At 34.2% G+C, this 16790-nt stretch overlaps 1 long non-coding RNA gene across 4 annotated transcripts in view; it reads left to right on the forward strand.

The window, feature by feature from the left end:
- LOC139076398 (uncharacterized) overlaps nt 1-16406 on the forward strand; it is a 45443-nt gene extending 29037 nt beyond the window's left edge. For all 4 annotated transcript variants that reach the window (XR_011527971.1, XR_011527970.1, XR_011527968.1 and 1 more), the window contains 3 exons: nt 12959-13084; nt 15513-15638; nt 16052-16406. This is a non-coding gene — a long non-coding RNA (uncharacterized lncRNA). The remainder of the gene's footprint in view (nt 1-12958; nt 13085-15512; nt 15639-16051) is intronic.
- Nucleotides 16407-16790: the final 384 nt, after the last annotated feature.

The following is a 16790-nucleotide window of genomic DNA, read 5'->3' on the forward strand; positions in this document are numbered from 1 at the left end:
ATATGCCGTAATTTGTTAAAATATGGACTAGGTGAGCAAATTCCAAACTCTAGGATTATTTATGGTAGAATTCCTAGGATACATTACATAACAAATCATTTGGCCAATTTGCTCACTAAAATGTTACTCACATTGCTACTGTTTGCCTTAGAAATGGGCTGTGGACTTATGAGGTGGTGCTGGTGGAAGACTTTTCGGAATTGCTTTCCAGTTTTTTTCTGTTGTGTTTATTGTGTGTGTTTGGTGGTGGTGGTGATTTTTTAATTGAATAACCACAGAAACAAATAATCTATTGCTTTTGTTAATTGTTATGTTTGCATGTGAAGGCTGACAGCAGTGCAGCCCCCATGACACCAGTGAGAAGATCCAGTTGACAGTGGTTAACACAAGGTCCTTGAGAATATTGGTGATGTCCTGCTTGGAAACCTGCTCTAATACAGGATTCCATGTTTATAAGCATTATGCTTTACAGGTATTTAAACTAGTTTAAATACACACACACATCTGTATATGTATTTTTGTATTATCTGTTGCTTGCTGTCGAAAGCATCCTAAATGACATGCTTCTTAGATAACATTTTTAAAGGTGATTCTCAGAAATTCAGCATCTGGAGTCAATTCATCAGAGGTCAATCTCTTTCCCACCATTTCAAGTAGGAGAAATTATCAAGTTGTCAATCACTCTGAACCTAAGATTCATTACCTGTATAATGAGGCTTGGCATGAAGATTAAATAAGACAATTAATATAAAGCACTTCAAAGATTGCCCAAAATATTGTAGGCAAATGATACGTATTAACTAGTGACGGCATTGTTGCAGATGGATACCCTAGGATGCAGGCGTTAGACAGCAAGAGAGCCTATCGACAAGTGTTACCTGAACTTTACTCACAATATGAATTCTCATAAGGATTTAAAATTTATCAAGTAAAATTCTATTTTAAGATAATATTAAACTATCATTCACTGAAATTTTTATGTTTATACGTCTCATCACTGGATTTAGTAGAGTTTATATAAAGAAATTAAAACAAAATTTGGGGGGGAAATTGTTCTTTAAACACTTTAATTCATCAATAATGAAGAAATGGTTGATTCTAGAACTGAGGCAGGTTAAGTACTGCATGAACCTGGAACATCTTGTGTTGCTAGAAAATAAGGAAAAGATCTAAATAATGAATATCTGTTTGAAGGACAGAGCAGCCAGCTTAAAGGAGCTCTTAGTAGTCAAATCTGGAATAATTTGAGCAAAAAATAAATACATATAGTAAAAGAGTATAATGCATGGAGTAAAATGAATATCCGTGCATCCATAAGGATATAAACAAACAACTGAGTAAACAAATAGATGGAGAGAAGGAAATAGCTCTTTCTGACAGTAGAATTATAATTTAAAAAATGTAGAAGAAATAATAGAAATAGAAATCGATATTGAACACCACAATTGTTGCAGGCCAGATTCATCAATGAATGCAAACTTAATAAGCAGAACTATCAGAAATAGGATATCTGTATAATCTCAGAGTATTTTCTCATGAGATTCTTATTAATTACAAAAATAAAAAGCAATTTTACAGTGAAGTAACCTGGCAGGGAGTACCTTAAATCAAGTGATAAAAGCTAGCATCACCAGTAAAATGACACTGATAGTACATAATTCCTGATGTGGTACACATAGAAAAGCACATTACTTCGGTCATTATATTGGTTTCCTAGAGCTGCCATAACAAAGTGCCACAAATTAGGTGGCTTAAAATGACAGGAATTTATTGTTTTTCAGTTATGGAAGCCAGAAGTCTGAAATAAAGGTGCCAACAGAGCCATTCTCACTCTGAAACCTGTGAGGGAGAATTCTTTCCTGCCTCTTCCTAGCTACTGGGTGTGGCCTCAATCCTTGGTATTCCTCGGCTTGCAACTGCTTCCCTCCAAACTCCACCTCCATCATAATATGACATTCTTCCTGTAAATCTGTACCTTCCCATGGCTTTCTTTCCCTCTTATAAGAATTCCAGTAATATTGGATTAAGGGCCCACCCTAATGACCTCATCTTAATTACATCTGCAAAGACCCTATTTCTACATAAGGTCATATTCACATGCACCAGAGGCTAGGACTTCAACATATAATTTGGGGGGCATATTTCAACTCATAAAGGTTATATCCTTGATGAAAATACATACATAAAAGAAAGTTTAGAAGACATGACAAATAAATTCAATGTGGGAACCTGAATCGGATATTAGCCAGAAAAAAGACTTTAGTGGGAAACTAGCGATATTTGAATGGTGTTTGAAGTTTAGTTCATAGTTTTGTATCAATGTTAATTTCCCCACATCTATAATTTTTACTATGCTTATGTAACAGGTTAGCATTAGGAGAAGCTGGGTAAAGGTGTAAGTGAATTCTAAAGTTTTTGAAGCTTTTTAACAGGTCTCAATCAATGGAAAACAATGCTTTTAAAAATTTCTGATTCAGTAACTTTTTCCTTAAAACACCAATAAGCAGCAATTTAAATGAGCAATAAATTGCCTGAAAATTAGTAGAAAGTGTTGTCTTTCAGAAGGGAAGAAAATGTAGCCACTATGAAAATACTTGTGTTACTTTGAAGTCCCTTAGCTGATAAAGGAAGATCAAATGGACTTTAAAAATAAGAAAAGAAAATGGTACTTTGTGACCACTGTACTAGAAAGTCTTACTTCTGTAAGAAAATTTTATCTGTTTGGACAAAAATGCACCAAAGAGAAGGAAGAAATTGGTAGTGCAGATAATGGTGCATATTAAGTCTCTGCATGGTTCAACTGATATGGAAAATAAGTGCATGGTAAAGAATAGACTTTACCCAAGATCAGAACTTTGCCCTTTGGCTCCTAGAAGATAATCTCTAAATCCTTGGAATGTTCTGACTGACAACAATGTTTTTGTTTCCTTTGGAGTCTTCACCACATCAGGAAGTCTATGCTAACAAAAAATTATTGTGAAGGTTTTGGGTAATATAGTATCAGCTCAACCTCCAGAGAGACTGGAGGCTGTGCTCAGCCATCCAGGTCAACCATGTCTATACGACCAAGTCATAGTAAAATCTCTAGGCACCAATGTTCAGATGAGCTACCTTGGTTGGCAATATCTCAACATGCACTGCTACACATCGTTGCTGGGAGAAATTAGTGATGTACAGGGTTCTACTGGGAGAAGACAACTGGAAGCTCCACGTGTGGAACTCTCCTGGACTCTTGCCTATGTGCCTCTTCCTTTGGTTGATTTTATTTTGGTGAGGAAGACTGGCCCTGAGCTAACATCTGTGCCAATTTTCCTCTATTTAGTATATGGGACACTGCCACAACATGGCTTGATGAGCAGTGTGTAGGTCCACACCCAGGATCCGAACCTGCGAACCCGAGCCACTGAAATGGAGCGTGTGAATTTAACCACTGTACCGCCAGGCAGCTGGCTGATTTTAATGTGTATAATTTCACTGTAACAAATGAAAATGTAAGGATAAGAGCTTCCAGAGAGTTATTTGACTCCTTCTACTGAATTATTGAACATAAAGGTAGTCTTGGGGACCCCAAACTTATTATTGGTATCACGAGTTGAGGGTGATCTTGAGGACACCCTATCTTTGCAATAAGCCACATAAAAGAAATCACAGTTTAAAATTTTTTTTAAAGTACCGCTTAAAAATCATTTCTTCATTACTAATTAACATGAATTTAGTGAATGGACCCAGTTGCTGAATACTTCTTAAGATAATGCTAAAATAGTTATATTTAAAAACAAAGCTCCAGGGCTGGCCCCGTGGCAGAGTGGTTAAGTTCAAGTGCTCTGCTTCGGCAGCCCACGGTTCAGATCCTGGGCGCAGACATGGCCCTGCTCATTAGGCCTTGGTGAGGCAGCATCCCACATGCCACAACTACAAGGACCCACAACTAAAATATACAACTATGTACTGGGGGGATTTAGGAAGAAAAAAGCAGGGGAAACATAAAAAAGAAGATTGGCAACAGTTGTTAGCTCAGGTGCCAATCTTTAAAAAAAAAATTAAAAAAAAAAACAAAGTTCAACAATATTCCCAAAAGTAATATTTTCAAATTCTAGAAAAGGACAGCCACTACCAGAATAGCAGAATAAGAAACTTTGCCTACCCATTCCTCCATAAAAGAGAGAAGACTATGCAAAAATTGTCAAAATTAACTTTTTCAGAATTCTGATAATTAATCAAAGGCTCACAAACATACAAGGGTCGTTTATTTAAGAAAAATGGCTGCATAACAGAATGAAAGTGAAGTTTGTCATATTTTACCCTGTATTGTTCTCATCTCCCTCTCTCAGCTCCACAGTAGCCTTGAAAACTGACAGCCACACCACTACCATAGCCATGAAAACCAGAAGCCTAGCAGTCACTAGGTGGCAAAATGGATTTAAAAGTCCCCAAAACCTCTAATCCTGAAGACTTGCCATATTTAATCTGTCTGCCCACTGTTTGGAAATTTGACTCACAAACCTTATATGTGCTTGAACTAACTGAAAGCTCACTCAGTGTGAGGAGCCTTTTCTCTTGGCACTGGTTGAAACCAAATGGCAGAAATTAATTAACATTGCACCTGTCTGAGGCAGGATGGCAACTGGGGAAAACAAGAGGCTGGCCAAAAAACTTAAAAGGGAAAGCAGAGGAATTAGATACCCATAGGATGCTTTGAAAACATCTTAATGTGCTTCTGCATATTATAGAAGAATATGTGTATGTGCATGACGTTGTACGTGTCCAGGAAACGTCTGAGAAAGTACATCTCTTATCTCCAGCTGATCATGAGGCTCTGCACAAACAGAAAGTGAAGACTAAGGCAGAGTTGTAAATTGCCAGGGCAGGGAAGCTAGTCCCAAATATGCACACGAGCTCCTTGGTCAAAAGTGAGAGACTTCTTAGTTCAAGGAATTAAGGAAATTTCTATCTGCTCTTCAGACGACAATTAAGTTAATGAAGCAGAGACTCCATTGGCCACATAATACAAATAATACAAATTTTAGGGAATTAGTTTAGTTTAGAAAAGTCAATAAACAAGCGAACAACAGCAGTGACAAAAACAACAAATAGTAATGACAGTGCACCCTGGGTGGTGGTATTTGATTACAAGACTTGCCACATTATACTATTTTTAAATGTCCAGTTTAAAAACAAACAAACAAACAAAATTATCTGGATATGCAAAGATAAAGGAAAGAATGCCTCATACACAGGGAAAAAAATTGTCAATAGAAACTGTCCTTGACAGAACCCATGTGTTAGATTTACTAGACAAAGACTTTAAATTAGCTTTTATAAAAATGTTCAAAGAACTAAAGGAAGCCATATGCAAAGAACTAAAGAAAAAGTACAAGAACAAGTTCTCACAAAGGGAAAATATCAACAAAAAGATAGAAAATATAAAAAAGAACCAAATATAATTTGGGAGTTGAAAAGTACAGCAGCTGAAATGAAAATTTCACTTCCTAGAATGCAATTCCCGGAAAGTGAGGAGAGAGATAAAAAGGCAGAAATAATATTTGAAGAAATAATGGTTTAAAACACCCCAAATTTGATTAAGAACACTAATTTAGATATCCAAGGAGCTCAGTGAGCAAAGTGTGATACATTGTACAGAGGTCCACCCAGATCACTCACAGCCAAACTTTTGAAAGACGAAGACAAAAGAGAGATTCTCAACAGGAACAATAGAGAAATTACTCGTCACCTACAAGGGATCATAAATGATATTTCCAACTTATTTCTTTTAAGAAAACAGGCAGGCCAGAATATATTGGGATGATATATTCAAAATGCTGAAAAAAAAATACCAACCAACATCCAGCCTTTATAGAAAACAGCTGAGGGGCTGGCCGGTGGCGCAGCAGTTAAGTTCACACGTTCCGTTTCTCGGCGGCCCGGGGTCGGCCAGTTTGGATCCCTGGTGTGGACATGGCACCACTTGGCAAGGCATGCTGTGGCAGGTGTCCCACATATAAAGTAGAGGAAGATGGTCATGGATGATAGCTCAGGGCCAGTCTTCCTCAGCAAAAAGAGGAGGATTGGCAGTAGCTAGCTCAGGGCTAATCTTCCTCAAAAAAAACACAATTGGTATAACTGAAAATCCTCATATAGAAGAACGCATTTGGACTCAAATTCATATCATATACAAAAATTAATTAAAACTGCATCATATGCCTAAATGTAGGAAGTAAAACTACAAAACTCTTTGAAGAAAAGATAGGAGTAAATCTTTGGGACCTTGGATTAATCAATTAATTCTTATATATAACAGCAAAAGCTTAATCAGAAAAGAAAAGAAAAGAAAATTGACATCATCAATGTTAACAATATTTTTGCTTCAAAGGACACTTTTAAGAAAACAAAGACAACTGATACATAGGCATACCTTGAAGATGTTGTAGGTTTGGTTCCAGACCACTGCAATAAAGTGAATATTGTAATGAAACAAGTCATATGAATTCTTTGGTTTCCCAGTGCATATCAAAGTTATGTTTACACTATACTATAGTCTATTAAGTGTGCAATAACATTATGTATAAAAAAGTGTACTTATTTTAATTAAAAAATACTTTATTTCTAAAAAATGCTAACCATCATCTGAGCCTTCAGCAAGTCGTAATCTTTATCTGGTGGACGGTCTTATAAAAAATGCAGTATCTGAAAAGCACAATAAAATGAAACACAGTAAAACAAGGTATGCCTGTAATTGGAAAATAAACATCATTTATCAGGTATAATATGAGATATATTTATATTATCAATATCGTATCTGTTTAAATATATAAGATATATTTGTGATATCCAATATGTCATCAGATATATATCATACTTCTGATAAAGAACTAGTATCCTATCTAGACAAAGAATTCTCACAACTCCAAATGAGAAGACAAAAAAATTTTTTTTAAATGGTCAAGAATTTGAATACACTTCTCCAAAGAAATACACAAGTGGCCAAGAGGTACTAGAAAAGATGCTCAATATCATTAGTTATGAGGAAAATGCAAATCAAAACCCGTATAAGATCTCATTCTCATTAGGATGGCTAAAGTTTAAAGAAAGAAAAGATAAAAAATAACAAATTTTGTCAAGGATGTGGAGAAATTAGAGCCTTCATACATTAGGAGTGAGACTGTAAAATGGTATAACCACTCTGGAAAAGAGCTGGCAGTTTCTTACAACATTAAACATAAATTTACAATATGACCCAGCATTCCACTGCCATATATATAACCAAGAGAATTTATTTTTTAATTTTAGTTTATTTTTTGCTTTTTGGTGAGGAAGATGGGCCCTGAGCTAACCTCTGTTTCCAATCTTCCTCTTTTTTTTCACCCTCACCAAAGCCCCAGTACATAATTGTATATCCTAGTTGTAAGTCATTCTAGTTCTTCTATGTGGGATGCTGCCACAGCATGTCTTGATGAGCAGTGCATAGGTCTGTGCCCAGGATCCGAACTGGTGAACCAGTGCCTGCCAAAGCGGAGCATGCAAATTTAACCACTCAGCCATGGGGCCAGCCTCAACCAAAAGAATTTAAAACTTACGTTCAAGCGAAAACCTGTACACTAACTACACAGCAGCATTATCATAATATCCAAAGAGCAAAAACAGTTGAATCATTAACAGATGAATGGATAACCAAATTGTGTGTATCAATCAATGGGATATTATTCTGCAATAAAAAGGAATGAAGTACTGACGAATGCCACAATGTGGACAAATTTTGAAAGCATTATAAAGAAAGGAAATCAGTTACAAAAAAATTACATACTGAATGAAATTTATATGAAATTTGATTAAAATGTATATGAAATGCCAATATTAGGCAAATCCATAATAACAGAGTGTAGATTTGGGGTTGCCAGGGGGCTGTAGGCAGAGGACAATGGGTAGCGACTGCAGAAGGTACAGAATTTCTTTGTGAGGTGATAAAAGTTTTCTGAAATTAGAGAGTGGTGATGGGTGTACAACTCTATCAATAAACTAAAAACAACTGAATCATAAACTTTAAAGTTGAACTTTATGGCATGTGAATTATATCTCAATAAATCTGCTATTTAAATTAGAAAACTCATGAACATTATCATGTATTATCATAAACAGATATATAACAAAATATATTTTTTATAGAAGATCAATAGCTTAGTTTAACTTTAAATCACTTTCCAGTGCTTACATTTGTACATATTCTTATCTAGCTAAACATTTAGGCATATATTTATACGTTGAAAATTTGTACTCAATGAGTAAGGGTCATTTTAATTTGTATATTTTTTAGAGAAAGTTGTTTTTTCCTCCCAGAAATTGCTGTTTATTATAAAATTGTGTTAGTAATATACATGACTAGCATAAATAACTGTTTCTACATCTTTAAAATTCCTATTACATTATCACATTATCCACTTAAAGGAAATATGGGACTGTTGACTTAAAATGAAGCTGAGTGTTGAGAACTTTGGAAAATGTCAAGTTGTTTTGATGCAGTAAGTTTCTCACTAAAGTTATTCTATTCACTACACTGCTATGGAGCATACTAAAGTTACTGATGCTTTGCAAGGTAAAATAAATAAATAAGTAAGTAAATAAATAAATAATTGACAGTAACTTCATCTCTTAGTTATGTATTTTAAAAAACTCTCTCTAAATATCTATATCTTATCTGTATCTATACACCCACCTATGTGTGTGTATGTGTATATATATACATGTGTGTATGTGTGTATATATATATATATACATAAAATTGTTGAACCGAATATTAACAAAGACTTTTATTTTACTAGTTCTACATCCCTCTGTAAACTCTAAAAGGAAAGAGGATCTTACATGTCAGAATGCTTAATGTTCACGAAAAATCCAAACACTTGTCAAATAAAACAAATCCTAACTTAGGAAAACAGAGATTTTGTTCAAAATTGCAATAGGAAGAGTGCTTGAACCTCAGGATCTGCAAGCATCTCTAAATCAAGCCCAAAAGCCCTCTTTACTAGGGAGAGGAAGGCAGGAGGAGCAGGAACATTGTGGAGAGCAGGGCAAGCAGGTGAGCTGAGCAGATGGAAAAGCCAGAGCTTTTCTGCAGGAACTGCATCTCTCTGCAGTCAGCCAAGTCTCAGAGTGAACTGTGAAGACACCCTGTTTTGCACCTTAGTGCTCGTTAAACTTGGGGCAATCCAAAGCTTGGAGCCTGTGAGGCGGAGAGAAGCCTGATTGACAAATCTGTGGTGAGTAGTGGATGATTGCCATCACTTAGTCACTCACAATTATGTTCAAGAGTTGATTATGAAAGACAGACAGACATACATAGAATAATAACAGTGGGCATCAACTACTCTCTGGGAGGCCATCCCTAATGACATTGATGTAATTGCACAAAAAATGATCTCCCTCTCCCTATAAATCCTGCAAAATGTATAAGATTTTACTGTTTAATCTCCCTACAGCTAGTTTTCAAATCGTCTCTCTGTTTCATCGTTGAGGTATACTATTTATCTAATAACAGCCATCATTATACTTCCTAAGAGTATGGGTTTGGGATCAGAAAGTCCAACTTCATTCTGTTCAGTAAAAGTAGTGAGAACGTTAGATGAATTGACTCAGAGTCTCAGATCTGAATTGTGTAATTTTAAAATGATTTAAAAACGTCTTTCATACAACATTAAAAGACTGATTTCAAAAAACAACACGGTGTGCCTGAGAGAGAGAGAGAGAGAAAACAGAGGGGGAGAGAGAGAGAGAGAGATTATATCTTACCCCTCCTTCTTTCAAACTTTATTAATGGGAAAATCAGTATTTATCAGACCAAGCGTTGAGTTTCCTTTATTGTCATAGTCAAATAGGGAATTGTCACAGTTTGGGGCAAGTACATATTCAGAGCATTGATTTTTCTCTTTTTGCAAAAACACGCTTATATTGTTTACATATCTTGGAAAAATGTGTCCAAATATTTTGATAAATTTTTGGTAAAACGTGGATAAGCTTAATATTGCTTCAAATTTAACAATTAATATTTTGGTTTAAATGTCTATATTTATTACTTGTAAGATAACAATAACAAATTATTGTTAAATTTGCACTTATTTTTTATTGAGTTTCAATCTATCCAATAACCACATCTTTTGTTTTTTCTTTAGTAACTTCTGCCACTTCATGTGTCAAAATCTTAATACTGTCATGAATTCATTGAATTATTTATTAAATGAAAATATTAAATTTTGCCATTTACACATCTCAAGTATATTCCCCAATCTATTTTCTTCTTTATCTGATAATGAGGTTTAGAGACATGTAAACATTCTTAATAATAATAATGTGTTCAAATTTGTTGTAACTAATGTCAATGTGTTATCATTTTTATTTCTTCTTTTATTTCCAAGACAGACTGTCCCAGCTGTAGAAGTTTGATAAATATCCAGTACTCTTTGTCTTTCTCTCATTGATTTTTTAAGTATAGTTCTCTCCTTTCTAAACTCAAAATGATTTAATTGGCACGAGAAGTTGTTGAATCCATAAATTGAATTATTTATCTAACCATCAGATATTGGAAATTACTCCCTTCTCAATTTGCACTTCATGACTCCTTTATCTAGGCTACAAAAGTTAGAGCGATGGGTACTGGAAAGTAGTTTTATGTAGGAAAATAACATGATCAAGTAAGGACTTTGAAAATCTCTAGTTATTCACAATGAGAAACTACTTCACTAGGAATTAGGGAAGTTAAAAATTAAAAAGTTTGACAATACCAAATGTCAGTAGGAATGTGGAGCAACTGGAACTCTCATACATTGCTGGTGAGGCCATTAAAATGGTGCAAACACTTTGGAAACAATGGTTAGTATTTCTAAGAGACTTTTAGCAGATTAACTTTCAAAGTGAATTTTTTTTTTGTCAGACAAAAGAAAATATCCACACGTGTTGTGTTATTTTTAATTTATTTCTTTAATAAATAATTACTATTGATCTGTGCATATACATACACACAACACACACACACACGCATACATACACAGAGTAGGTAGGGGAGAGAGAGAGACTTTAAATCACATAGCCAGTTGAAGATGCTGCAGGGCAATTTATACCATCATTCTCTCATTTTAACTTATCAAAGTACAAAACTGTAAATACACACACATATACACACACAAAACACATGTATATGTATACATGTATGTCTTTCTAATGTGTATATGTATATATCAAACACATTTATACATAATGTATATATCATACACATATATGTAGAAGTGAAATACACGTGTGCATGTGATAGATTTCTTACTGCTTGTATTTTCAAATAAATCAGTACAAATGTACATGACACATAATAATTAAAGCATATATTTGAGAACCAGATATCCTAGGTTAAAATCTCAGCTCTGATGCTTACTTTAGGAAATTTCCCTATGGGCCTTTTGTATTTCTGCACAGGCTGTGAGTAGAGACATAGACTATGCTTTGAGACTCTCTTTTCAAGGATGTTAGTATAGTGAACAGCTCTGGAAAAGAGAGAAAGCGTCTTTCTTTAAAACAAAGGGCAGATTTGTTAATTGTCTTGAAAAATTAGAGATACTGTCCCTTTCCAAAGCAAAGACAGTCATACTTACTTCCCGTAATATTTGGGTTGCCTGAGCACAGGCTTTTCTCTCGTGATGCAAACCATACATGTGCAGGCCTCCATCTTGACCCATATTTGTTGCCCTCTCTGGACTTTTTGGCAAGACAAATTGAGAAAAATATGCTGAATTTCATATGTTAGCTCCGCCATGAGTAATAAAGCCCTTTGTTTCCAACCCAGGAGTCTAATTTCTTCTACCAGTATCCATAAAATTGTGTTAGACCAACTCATTAGCTTCTAAGTGGAGTAACAGCTTAGAGCCTTCTCAAATATTGTCATTTACTGGCTCTATGACTTTGGACACTGTAGTACTAATTTCCTAGGGCTGTTGTAACAAAGCACCATAAAATGGATGATTTAAAATAACAGAAATTTCTTCTGTCATTGTTCTGCAGGCTAGAAATCCAAAATCAAGTTGTCAGTAGGACCACGCCCCATGCTTCCTCTAACACTCTAGGTGGAATCCTTCCTTGCCTCTTCCTAGGTTTTGGTGGTGGCTGTCCATCCTTGGCGTTTCTAGGATTCCAGGAATCTGCAATGATTCTATTTCCAAATAAATTCACATTCTGAGGAACTAAGAGTTAGGTCTTCAACATATCTTTTTGAATTTTGGACATAATTCAACCCATTACAGACATGTTATATAACCTCTTAGTAACTCAGGCATCTCATCTGTAAAGTGAGGGAACAATTATTATCAACATGATGGGATTAAATGAATTATTATAAGTAAACTTCTTGGATGAAAACCTGTGCTAGCTTTTATTATTATTATCATCATCATCATGTACACATATGCATACATAACTAACAGAAACATCCTCGTGGGAAGACAGAGATAGTGAAGCTGTAAATAATTTAAAATTTGATTAAGTATTAAATATATATTATTGCAATCAACAGTATATTCTCAATGTTGTAATCTTGCATTGATTCAACATGCACATTTTCACTTAGTTCTGTTCAAACTATGCATATATAAAGTGAAACCCTGGTATTTAACAACCTAAAGTGAGAATAGGGATTTTGAATTCAAGTGTATTATACATATGGATAGGAATTCTGAGAGCTTTAGAAAATGTCAAGTTGTTATGCATTTACTAAAAATTATTGATGTAGCTCTTGACAAAACAAGTATAGTAACACTTGTTAAAACTTAAGAATGTGTAATAAAACTAAGTAATAATTATATAAATGTAATCTCACTTAGATATTACTCAAGGACATTATAAAGACAATACCTCACATCTCTGATTTCAAATAGTATGTTTTCTAATTAATCATTGTTGTAATCCCTGGCTTCTTCTCTTGCCCCAGGCCTCACCTTTCTACCCATTTTAACAACAAACCTGCCTGCTATTCTGGAAAGAAGTGCCACTCTCTGTAAAGAGACCCTTCCTAACAAAATGTGTATATTGTCCCAGTCCTCAGCGAATGTTTTCCGTAAGTCCGACTATGTCTCCAGCATTTCACTTTAGTTTTAGATTACATCATTATTTAATACTTTAATTCACTGTCTTCTACATTGAAGATGGCATGAGTCACACATGCCTTAAAATCGAAATATCAAGATATCCAAAAATAAAAACGATCATTCCCTCACATTCCCAGGAGAAATAATTAAGTGTGTCAAGATGGAATTTATAACCTGTATATTTTGAAAGGTTGTAATTGTAATTCAAAGAATCATTTTACATGATTCAAGTAAGTTAAAGGAAAAACAAATTTAAATGGTTTCTGACTGCAGTATGATTTTGCCTGATGAATTGTATAGAGAAAATGTTTACCTGATATAGATGGTATATTTTATCAATATTTGGACAATTACCGACATTTTGGTCCAATTTACTCAGGTGCCTTTCTTTAATAGCACTGAAAACGCTATTTTAACAAATGGATTTAGATAATAAAAGCCAAGCATATACTGAGGAATAAATCAATATTCCAGTTACTCAACAGTTAAGTATTGATGCATGTGTTACAGTATATATACATATATATTATATAAATTTGGTATATATAATCAAAATTATACATAAAATGCTGTTTTGATATATAAAAGAAATATCTTCTCACAAAATCACTGGTTTAAAGTTTAGGTACAAGTGTCCTGGTTCATAAACCTGTTTCTCCTTTCCTCTTTCAGGACACTTGTTCTGATTAACCTTTAACCTTTTGGGTGATATGCCAAGACACATACCACGCTAGCCCATATTTAGGTTAATTTATAATAGCCAAATAATGTATTTACATGGAGTATAGTATATTAATGATCAGTCTTTCCATGGGTTTAATAAACTTTAAAGTTTGAAGCTCAAAGTTTTATTATAATATTTTACAGCCTGATTTTTGTTTTCTTTTTTACTATTTTAACCATTCATCCATTGCTTCAATTCTTCAAGAAACTGCAGCAGCTGCCTATGAATGTGTTACTCTCCCCTTCAGTTTTTTGAAATAATTGTATACCACACCAAAAAATAAGAACTTAATGAGAAAATAACAATAAAAGTAGGAGTAAAATGCCAAAGAATCTTTCTACATTATCAAACAAATGAATAAAATCTCTCTTTAAGACAACTTCTTGTATCACACTCCGAAATTGACACTCTACATAGCAACACCAATTATGGTCCAATTATCCATTTAAAAATTTTTTGTATGTAACTATTTCAAGATTTGTGCACCTCAATTTAGTATTTATAAACAAGCTTACATTTCAGAATTCTTTACTGAAGGCGTATACTCAAAATTGGAGCTGTATGCATCACTCGTTAAGAAAGAATAACAAGCCTTAACAAAGTGAGAAAATAATTGTGTGTGTCATAATTGCCACCTCATTTGGATTATCATTGTTTCCAGATTTCCATGTTAAAGTTAAGACAATAACTAGTAAAGGAGAAATCTCAAGGTTTAGAATAAGAACATTTGGAAAAATTTGAAAGACCTGAAATAAATTTGACCCTCTATACAACTCTGATATTCTTCCCATTGTACTTTCTATTCTTGAGAAACCTGATGCTCCTTTGAAGGGGGAAAGCTGTAAAATTTCCATCATGCTCCAAGAATTCTTTTTTCATCTTAGTAACTATGTATTTAACAAATACATTTCCAGGAATAAAATGATGAAAAGAAGAAGTTCACTAATTAACATTTTTGAGAAATGTGTAGGCATGGCTTTGGGGGATTTCCAAACCAGGAGAATGGAATATAACATTGAACCATGCTCAAAGTACATCCATCATGCTACTTTGGGCAGTCGACTATGGTTCTAATTGTTTAATGGTGTTGCTAATAAATCATGAATCAAATGTTGACTCCTGATATGAAACACAAAAGTAAGAGGAAACTCTTTATATAATGTAGAGAAAGTATTTCAAAGACCTCTGAAGATAAAAATGCTACCTGACTATTCCTAATTTTTCCTAACAAGGTCCAAAGTGAATGGTCATAGGGAATAAATTGATGAGAATGGGCAATCTTAAAAAAAAAAAAAAAAGTTTTACCAGTTGTTTTAGTACACAGGGAATTATGGCTGAAAACGCTGACATTGAAATGAGATCCATAACCTCAATGAGGCTGGAAGGGGTCAAATTTAGCTAATCATTACTGCTAGCAGTTATAGCAAGAAAAAAAGTACATAAAGTCATTAAGCAGACAACAAGAGTGGCACAGTAATTTGATTTTAGGGAGTTGCCCAAAGCAGAGCTATTTGGCTACAGATAATTAATGATGTATTTCCAAAAAATGAAATTTATAGGCAGCCTGTGAATGTCTTACTTGAATTGTATTAGCAGAAACACAGTAAAACAAATTTACCAGATGTAGACTTAGAAATTCTTTTTGTTGTAACAAATTCCTTTTACTTGTTAAGTGGATGCTGAGACATACATCCAGTGATCAAGACCTATATAACCTGGGAGAAGTCATCAAGCCGTCTACCATGATCAAGAATCAATTAGAAGATAACTCAGATCATGTGATGTTGCCTAGCCATGAGGTGGTAATAGATCTTTTCTTTTCTTTTTTTAATTGCAGCAACATTGGATTATAACATTATATAGCTTTCAGATGTACATTGCAGCATATTTCGAATTCTGTGTAGATTACATCTTTTCTTTTTAATTTGGTACATTTACATCCAATTTGCTAGGAGTAAGGCTAAAACCCTAGGTAAATATAATAATAAATGTAGAATTATTAAATAATGTTGGTATTTTTATAATTGTTTTAGGTGTAACCATAGTAGTAACTATAAACAATTTTTACACTTTTGTCATGTTTACTTAGCAGATTAAGGATTTAGAAAAATCATTAAAAAGTGTAGTTTAATATAATTTAATTTTAACAAAAGTTAAGGGAATTATATTAAATGGACTCTACCTTGGAATTTTCAAACGTTTTCTTCATTAGATACTTGAACTGAATAAGGTGATCATTAAAATGAAAACAGCTGTGGATGATCCCTTCCACGGGCGAAAATCATGTGTCATCAAAATGCATATAATCTTCGGAACCTTCCCCCAGTATTCCTCAAAGGAGCATGCGGATGCTTTTCCTTGCTGCTGTGTGTAGAGAGAAATGGAAACGCAGAAACTTCACGGCCTACAGGAGAGTGCAATCGAGCTAATGAGATCTGGATATTTCAAGCATAATAACAACCTCCCATCCAGGCTAGAGGAGACACAGAAGATACAGAACCACCGGAAAAATGAATTCTGATCAATTTCATTTTAGTTTATATTAAACACATCCTGAAACAGCCCAAGGTTATTTCTGAAGAATTTGATTTTATAATTGCGTTATATATGTTTAACTATAGATCTAATTCTCACATTGTTTTGGAGTGTTCAAAACCAATACTAAATCTCTCAAGAAATCTCATTAACCAGCGCCATCATAAAATATAAGTGAGATTTCTGTGGGTTCTTCCCACTGCATCTCCTTTCAATTACCAATTTGGCAAGTGTGAAAAATGGATGGGTTTTAGAAAATGACTTAAGACGATAGTAACTTAACCAAGTGGAGACTTCAATGTTGACTGCTCTTTTAGAAGTTATTTCTCTTTTGGAGTAAAGAAATATCTCAAGAACTTGGTATCTATATAGCTAAAAAGGCTTCCACAAAATGTCTCCATTTTACCCTCAAACAA

The sequence above is a fragment of the Equus przewalskii genome, chromosome 16, assembly GCF_037783145.1.
Source record: "Equus przewalskii isolate Varuska chromosome 16, EquPr2, whole genome shotgun sequence".
NCBI lineage: Eukaryota > Metazoa > Chordata > Mammalia > Perissodactyla > Equidae > Equus > Equus przewalskii.